Source organism: Pan paniscus, chromosome 2 (assembly GCF_029289425.2).
Source record: "Pan paniscus chromosome 2, NHGRI_mPanPan1-v2.0_pri, whole genome shotgun sequence".
Taxonomy (NCBI): Eukaryota; Metazoa; Chordata; class Mammalia; order Primates; family Hominidae; genus Pan; species Pan paniscus.
In genome coordinates, this window is record NC_085926.1 from 118277046 (window position 1) to 118286364 (window position 9319).

Below are 9319 nucleotides of genomic sequence, written 5' to 3' on the forward strand. Positions count from 1 at the left end.
TTCTAAAATTTTCACTATTAGAAACAACCTTGCAATAAACATTACTATAGCTAAATCTTGCATGCATGCTTACAGTTTTTTCCTTAAGATGAATTCCTAGATATAAAATTGCCCCTTCAAGGAGTATGTATATTAAAAATAATAACTTTTATCAGTTTTTTTCTTATTACAGAAATAATACATGGTTGGGTAATCCTAGATTAGAAAATATAGATAGGCAAGAAAATGAAACGTGCATTACTTTACCACCCAGAGGTAACCACTGGTAATATTGTGGAGGTGATCATTCATACCTATACTGTTTGCATACTTTTTTTTACATGACGGCAAATACAGAGCACATGTTGCTTTAAACTGCCTGTAATCAATCTTTTTATGTCATTATCATTTAAAATATCTGCATAGTCTTATATCTTATAAATGTACCAAAATTTATTTGCACAATCCTTATTGCTGAGCATTTAGGTTGTTAATGTACGTACTTTGAAAACTTTTCAGATGAGTGCTGTACACATGGAGGGAATCGTCTCACTGTTAAAGAGCCCAGAACAAAAGACTCCTGCCTCTTTATAGACCTGAGAGACAGGGGGAGAGAGAGAGAGTGGGAAGGTCTAGGAGTAGAAAGGTACTGAGTCAAAGTGGAAGAAAGTGCCTCAGCAAGGCCCCCAGTAAGGAGGCCGGTGAATGAAGGGACCAGGGCCAGGATTGTGAATATGCATGGCTGGTTGGGGTAGGGAGAAGAAGGGCTGAGTTCTTGACTGCAACTCCCTTCAGAAAAGTACAACGCACTGCCAGTGCAAGTGTGGTATGGGGAGTCAGCTTCTCCTCAATCAGGCCTGCCAGGCAAAGCCCAGTAATTGCTTATGATCAGGCCTGAAAGATCACACATAGGATTTTGACCTGGAGCTGGACTCCTCAATAAATAGTAACAAATTGCCAAAACTTATTCGGTATCCCTCCCTACCAGAGTACACAACGGTGCCAGTAGAACTGGAAATGTGTCAGGGACCCCAGAGAAAAGACTAAAATGATTTCTTTTGGGGTGCGTAAACTGACAACTGAGGGCAGGTCAAAGAGTACCAACATGACTGGGCAACTGAATGAGCCTCAGCGAATCCTAAGCAGGCTGAGCCAAGTCTGATGTAATTGGGTCCCCTCCTTTTAGGGGATGAGACTGAGTCATTGCCATTTATCTCCTTTGAGGCCTTTACTTCTGGAGCGAATCCTAAGCACATATTGTACAAATGCTTGATTCTGTTCCATGACCTCAGAAAGTTATGATAAATTTCCTGAATATTTTTCCTCAATAAATTATCTATTTTAGTTTGTATTTCTTGAGTTTCCTTTAAACTCTTTTGAAATTTGCAGTTTGCACTAATTCACAGTCTGTTAGACACTGTATATATGCTTGTGTTAAATTTTCTTGCTTCAATATTTAAATAATTGGGAATTTAAGCATTCTCTGGGTTGCCTCAGTTACACTTTTCATGATTTCATAAACTGTCATCACATTTCCTTTCCATATTTATTGTTTTGGCTTGACCTTTTCTTTTTTAACCCATAAGATAAGTGATTCTCAAGGCCTTTGACCATATGTGGACCTTCCTGAGTTCTATTAAATTATTATTACTGGCCAGGTGTGGTGGCTTACGCTTGTAATCTCAACACTTTGGGAGGCCAAGGAGGGCAGATTGCCTGAGCGCAGGAGTTTGAGACCAGCCTGGGCAACATGGCAAAACCCCATCTCTACAAAAAACAGTAAACAAAAAAGAGCTGGGTGTGGTGGTGCATGCCTGTAGTCCCAGCTACTTGGGGGGCTGAGACAGGAGGATAACTTGAGCCTGGGGGGTCATAGCTGTAGAGAGCCGAGATTGCACCACTGCACTCCAAGCTAGGTGACAAAGCGAGACATCATCTCTAAGAAAAATAAAAGTAAAATAAAATAAAATAATTACTACTACTATTACTACTATTATTATTTTAATTATCTATCATAGGGAAGCACTCTTGTAGGTTCTCAGAGAGGGACAAAATGTTGAATAACTTACAGCCCTCGAGGAAATTATTATCTTCCCTTGGGCTGTAGAAGTAGCCTATCAGACCAAGTCTTTAGAACAGACATATGAAAGAACATTCCAGATGGACAGTCCATTTGCTAATTCACAGAGTTGCTCAACTTTTTAGTAATGAGCATGAATGGAAGTTAATTTTCTTAACCCTTTGTGTCATAGAACTAGACTCTCCCCAAAAGTAGGGGTGACTGGACCTCACAGTCCTGACTTCTGCCTAGAGATTCTCCTTCCCTGTGAGTTCTAACACCAACTACCAGAGTTAGGCCAAACTGCCCTCACTTCAGGCAGTATCTGCAAGTTCAACTTCCCCAGGTCACCCTCACCTCTGACCAGCTGGCTACAAAGAATTCAGGAAAGCACTCTACTTACAATTACAGTTGTATTATAGCAAAAGGACACAAATGCATATCTCATTTATTCTTGCAATTCCACAGTTAAGAATTGAGACTACAGATATAATACATAATGTATGACAAATTATATTTTCAAGGATGGTATTTGTAATAGCAAAATCAAATGTAACAAAAAAATAGCCACAGAAAAACTGGAAACAATGTAACATCAATAGGATACCTGTTAAATTATCTCATAATCATGCATTTAAAAACAATGAAAAGAATGAGATAGAGCCATGTGTGTTAACATAGAAAGAGCTCCAAAGTATTTTATTAAATATAAAAGCAAGGGGCAACACAATGTGTATAAATCTTTAAAAAGAAAAACTGCCTGTATAAATACAAAATAGTACACACATGTATATTAATTGCTAGAAGGATCCACAAGAAACTCGAGTAATTTCCTTAGGAAAGAATGACTGGGAGACCTTCAGTTTTCATTTTTTACCTTTAGAAGATATTTGCATTTGTTAGTAAGGGCATATAATTTTTTTAATGGAAAAAGTAAATAGGTTGCACACCAATGTGAATGTGCTTAATGCCACCGAACTGGACACTTAAAAATGGTTAAATTGGTAAATTTGAGGTTATGTATATTTTTCAATTTAATTTTTTTAGTAAACAATATATGTAAATTTATTTTAAATAAAAGAAATATCAAGAGGGGAATTAAGAAGTCACGGGAAGAGAGTGTCCGAGTGCGTGAGAAGCTGCAGGGTGGCAGTAGAAACAGGCTCAAGGCTCTGCCTGTTGACGCTGCCTGAAGGCGATTTGCGTAGGAGGCCTACCTAGGCTTGGGTTCAGAAAGGAGCCAGGACGTGCTTATTTGTCTGAAATAAGTTGGGGAGGGGAATCCGGTAATATTTTATTTCTATTCGAGCTGTTGATTAGACTCTGCACTGGGTGAAATTAGAGAGCAGGAGGATTTATTGGGCAGTGTGACCAGTTTTCTACCTGGGTAACCAAGGTTTAACTTGTACAGATCCTATATAAAACCTGAGCTGGATTCCTGGTAGATGAGAAACTGTCCTGGACTCATGGACTCCTTGAATATCAGAGCTGAAAAGAACCTTAGGGAAGCTCTCCTTTTACTTGGAGACACAGGACCAAGGAATGACTTCTGTTGGTCCAAGTCACATGGATGGTACATGACTAAGCCAGGATTGTAACTTGGGTCTCCAGGCAAATACTGTTTTTCTAAAAAAAAAAAAAAAAAAAAAAAAAAAGTTACACCAGCAGCAATAACGTTCTGGGCATGACTTCATTATCTTCACTCAATTTCTCTTCCTGTTAACTGCCCAACTGCTTCTCAAAATAAAGGTCTGGGTATTTGGTCGTTATTCTGTAGATACATTGCAGGGTTCCAGTTGCTAATATCTAGGATGATTGTGCCTGTATTCCATGTGTGAGGTTAAAAATTTTCTGGTTGTGTACTACTACATTTCATTGATTCCATGATGCATATTTTTTTCACATTTTAACATCTCTGAAATCAGGATAAGGCTGATGATTGCTGTTGGCCAGGGCTGTCATGACAGTTATCATCACCTGTGCCTGTGCCTGTGCCTGTGTGAACTTGCCTGAAACCTTCCATTGACACCTGCTGGCAAGAACAAGAAAGCTACGGCATCAAAACTTGCCAACGGAACGTCAGAAGTTTGGAAAAAATCACAGAGACGATAATGGATGCTTCTTTTGGAAAAGGTCTTATTACTCTTGCTTTTTGGTACAGAGGACAGTATTACATAGAGAAATGCTGACATCAGCAGGTTTGACTTGGAAAGTGATCCAAAAGAGCAAAACTCTGAGCATGAAGCTATTTCCTTTTTTATAAATGCAGAAGAATGAGGCCAGGCGTGGTGGCTCAGGTCTGTAATCCCAGCACTTTGGGAGGCCAAGGCGGGGGGCATCACCTGAGGCCAGGAGTTCGAGACCAGCCTGGCCAACATGGTGAAACCCCATCTCTACTTTAAAAAAAAAAAAAAAATTAGCCAGACGTGGTGGCGCATGCCTGTAATCCCAGCTGAGGCAAGAGAATTGCTTGAACCAGGAGGCAGAGGTTGCAGTGAGCCGAGAACGTGCCACTGCACTCCAGCCTGGATGATTGGAGTGAGACTGTCTCAAAAAAAAAAAAAAAGCTGAAGAATGATAGATGTTCAAAAATCTCTTAAAATAAGCCCAAAGCAGGCCGGGCGCGGTGGCTGATGCCTGTAATCCCAAGTGGGCGGATCACGAGGTCAGGAGATCCAGACCATCCTGGCTAACACGGTGAAACCCCATCTCTACTAAAAATACAAAAAAATTAGCTGGGCGTGGTGGCGGGCGCCTGTAGTCCCAGCTACTCCGGAGGCTGAGCCAGGAGAATGGCATGAACCCGGGAGGCGGAGTTTGCAGTGAGCCGAGATCTCGCCACTGCACTCCAGCCTAGGCTACTGAGCGAGACTCCGTCTCAGAAAAAAAGAAAGAAAGAAAGAAAGAAAAACCCAAAGCAGTGCTTTCAGTAAACTTAAAATAAAAATTCTAAGTGCTAAGAAGCGTAATGGTACATAATGTGAGTTTTATAATCATTCGCAGATTAGATGAACTATATTAACTATATTAATATTAAACTATGAAATGAATCGAGGAAAGTCCCTTTTTCTTTTCTAGGCCTTGACCATTTAAAATAACATTATAATTCAGTAAAAGTTGCAGTGGTTCGGCCGCGGCTACCTCTCTGCGGTGGCGCGTCCGCTGTGCTTGGTACGGCTCAGCCAGTCTCCCCCGAAGCCACGAGCCCGCGCCCTTCAGTCGATAGAGTCCGCAGCCCCCCATGTGGCCCGTAGCAGCTCCCTGCCCGCTAGGCCCGCGCCCGCCATGGTCCGTCCGCGCCGGGCCCCGTACCGCTCCGGCGCCGGGGACCCCCTCGGGGGTCACGGCCGCCCCGCGCGGCCCCTCATAGTGCGCGCTGTCCGCTCGCGCTCCTGGCCAGCCAGCCCCCGAGGCCCGCAGTCTCTGCAGATCCGGGCCTGCTCGGCCCCTCCCGTGGAAGGTGCTCTTGTCTTCCGGGCGCTGGGTCCCATCGGGCCCTCCTCACCTGGGCTCACCCTCGGGGGCCTGGCCGTGAGCGAGCACCGGCTCAGCAACAGGCTGCTGGCCTGGAGCGGCGTCCTCGAGTGACAGGAGAAGCGCAGACCCTACTGTGACTCCACTGTAAAGTTGAGGCGGACCCTGCCCTGCCAAGCCTACGTGAACCAAGGCGAGAACCTGGAGACCAACCAGTGGCAGCAGAAGCTGATCATGCAGCTGATCCCGCAGCAGCTGATGACCACCCTGGGACCCCTGTTCCGCAACTCCCAGCTGGCACAGTTCCACTTCACCAACCGAGACTGCTGCTTGCTCAGTGGGCTCTGCCGCATCATGGGCAACGGCTTGGCGGGCTGCACGCTGTTTCCCCACATCTCCCCCTGCGAGATGTGCGTGCGCATGCTCCTGTACTCTTCCAAGAGGCAGATCTTCATGGGCTTCATCCCCTACGACCAGAGCGGCTTCATCAGCGCCATCCGGCAGGTCATCACTACCCGCAAGCAAGCAGTGGGACCTGGTAGTGTCAACTCAGGCCCAGTCCAGATCTTCAACAACAAGTTCCTGGCGTGGAGAGGCGTCATGGAGTGGCAGGAACCCAGGCCTGAGCCCAAAAGTCGATCCAAAAGGTGGCTGCCGTCCCACGTCTACGTGAACCAGGGGGAGATCATGAGGACCGAGCAGTGGCCGAGGAAGCTGTACATGCAGCTCATCCCGCAGCAGCTGCTGACCACCCTGTGCTGCTGTTGCGGAACTCGTGCCTGGTGCAGTTCCACTTCACCAAGGACCTGGAGACGCTGAAGAGCCTGTGCCAGATCATGGACAATGGCTTCGCCGGCTGAGTGCATTTTTCCTACAAAGCGTTGTGCGAGATCCGCGTGCTCATGCTCCTGTACTCCTCTGAAAAGAAAATCTTCCTCGGCCTCATCCTCCGTGACCAGGGCAACTTCCTCAACGGCATACGGCAAGTCATTGCCAACCAGCAGCAGGTCCTGCAGTGGAACCTGGAGCAGGAGCAGCAGCAGTAAGGAATGGAGGGTAGTGGCTACCCCGGGCTGGGCCCCTCCAGGAGTCACAGACGAGGCCCCCGCAGAGACTGGTGACACGCTTCTGAGCAGGGGCCCCTGGGGACTTCGATTGCCCAGCAACATGGAGGATGGCGTCCTGAGGCTTCCAAGGACGGTCCTCACCCCTGTACGTTTCCCCAATAAAGCCTTTTAAAAACCAAAAAAAAAAAAAAAAAAAAAAAAAAAAAAAAAAAAGAATTCGTTAAAAAGTCAACTAACACTCAGCTGTGAACCCATGTAATCGTGGGATCTTTCCCAATGCAAGACTTTTAAGGACAATTTCAAACTTTTCTGTGCTACTTGTTCTATTTATACTATCCTTATTTCAGAGTCAATTTTGGTAATTTGTATTTTTACTAGGAAATCAGCTATTTTCTTTAGGATTCCAGTTTGTTGCTATGGGTTTCTCTTATTAAACTTTTAATTTCTCCTAATTTGTAGTTTTCTACAGAATTTTTAATTTTATTACGTTTGCTCAGTCTTTTTTCTTAATCAGACCAATCTTTTTCATCTTTTGCAAAGGATTTTGTATTTATTTGTACATTCTACTGTTTTATATTAAAATAATTTTAGCTTTTGTCTTTATACATTCTTTCTTTTTCTTTCTTTCTTTCTTTTTTTTTTTTTTTTAGGCAGAGTCTCACTGTCGCCCAGGCTGGAGTGCAGTTGCGCGTTCTCGGCTCACTGCAACCTGCGCCTCCGGGATCAAGCGATTCTTCTGCCTCAGCCTCCCGAGTAGCTGGGACTACAGTAGCTGGGACTACAGTAGCTGGGACTACAGGCGCCCGCCACCACGCCCGGCTAATTTTTGTATTTTTTTAGTAGAGACGGGGTTTCACCATGTTGGCCAGGGTGGACTGAAACTCTTGACCTCGTGATCTGCCCACTTCGGCCTCCCAAAGTGCTGGGATTACAGGCATGAGCCACTGTGCCCGGCTGTCTAATTTTTAAAAATTGACTTTGTTGCTCTTTTTTTCTAATTTCTTGAAATGAAATCTAATATTATTTTTATATTATTTTATGAAAACTTTAAGGTACACATTTTCTTCTGAGTAATTTCCACTGTGTCATTTGGATTTTGGTAAAAAGTGTTCTCTTTTTCATTGCTTTATAGATATTTTATAATTTAAAAATTTTTTTTCTGTGTGTGGTTTCTTACTATCTTTACATTATTTGTTTTCAATCTGTTGGCTTGAAATCAAGGAATGTGGTTTTTAGAGTCTGTTAAGGTTTTCTTCTTGGTCAAATATGACTGACTTTTGTAAATATTCTATCGGTACGAGAACATGTTTTCTTGTAGTTCGAGGGATGTTAGAGCTTACACATAGATACCACATCATTTATTAATTGTATTATTCAATTCCTATGCCATCCCACACTTGCTATATACCAGATTTATCCAATTCTGAAAAAAAATTTAAGTTTTCCAATATAATTTTATTTAATCAAATTCTTCTTTTATTTCTTACAGGTTTTGCTTCATATATTTACCTATTATGTTGTTTTGTATCTGCACTTACACATTCTCCATCCGTAATTATCTAGATATCTTTTGTCTATATATGTCTTTATATTGATTTATTTGTTCTACATTTTGTTGCTCACTACTGAAGCAGTGTTGTTTGTCTGGGGTAATACCCCAGGTTCATTGCCTCACACCAAGGAAATCAAGGAAACGGACTAAGGAGTGAGTTTAAGACTGAAAGTTTAATAGGCAAAAGAGAAAAGCTCCCTTGTGCAGAGGGAGGGGGTTCCAAACGGATCTCCCGGAACCTAGCAAGATGCGGCTGGTTATACGGATGGGCTTGAGGAGGTGATGTCTGATTTACGTAGGGTGCAGAGAATTGGTTGGACCAGGTGTGTCATTTGTATAGCATCTGAAGAGGCTGGCCACTGCACCCTAATCTTGTATTATGCAAATGAATTTTCTACCTGGCTGGCACCATGTTCCCTGTTTCTTTACTGCACACATGGTGACAAAGAAAATGGAAGATGGAGCTTCCATGTTGAACATGCCTGGCCCCAGATAGCCTTTTCCTATTGGCACAGCTGCCGGCATTCACCTGCGCAAGCTTCCAGCTTGCTTATCTATGTCTGCAGCTCGATTTTACTGGCTGCTGTTTGTTAGAAAAGAAATGGTTTTGGGGCTGTTTTTTGTTAAAAGTGAAGCCTCACCGAGGACTCTCTTACCCTCACTAACTGCCTAAATAATTTCTTTTCAGCTCCTGTATCACTACCATTTCCTCCCTTCTTTATCATCTTGTAGTTTCTCTTATGGTTAATCTATCATCTGGCTAGAGTCACTTCTTAAGTATTTTCTTAGGGTGGGAAAATGTAGGCATTAGTCTTTGACTTCATACATACCTACAAATAATTTCTTCTTATCACTCTGACAACTAAATGATTCTTTGGCTGGTCAAGAAATTCTTGAGTTGGAGTCCTTGCATTTCAGAAGTCTGCAGATATTCCACTAACTTCTAGCTGCTGCTGATGCACAAGAGGTCTGATTCTGTTTGCATTATAATTAATAAGGCAATTTATTTTTTCTGAGTGGAAAAGTTCGTAAAGATTTCTTTTTTTCCTTAGAGTTCCAGAGTCTTTCCAGAATATTGCTAAGGGTGTGTGTGTGTGTGTGAATTTATCAATCAAGCCTGGAACTTGGTGAATCCATTTAATCTGTAGATTCAGGTATTTCTTGGTCCAAAAATTTTTCTCCTTTCTT

General features: G+C 43.1%; 1 pseudogene; it reads left to right on the plus strand.

The window, feature by feature from the left end:
• The first annotated feature begins 3233 nt into the window (after window positions 1–3233).
• On the plus strand, window positions 3234–6795 carry LOC100975380 (prostate tumor-overexpressed gene 1 protein-like; annotated as a pseudogene).
• The last annotated feature ends 2524 nt before the right edge of the window (window positions 6796–9319 follow it).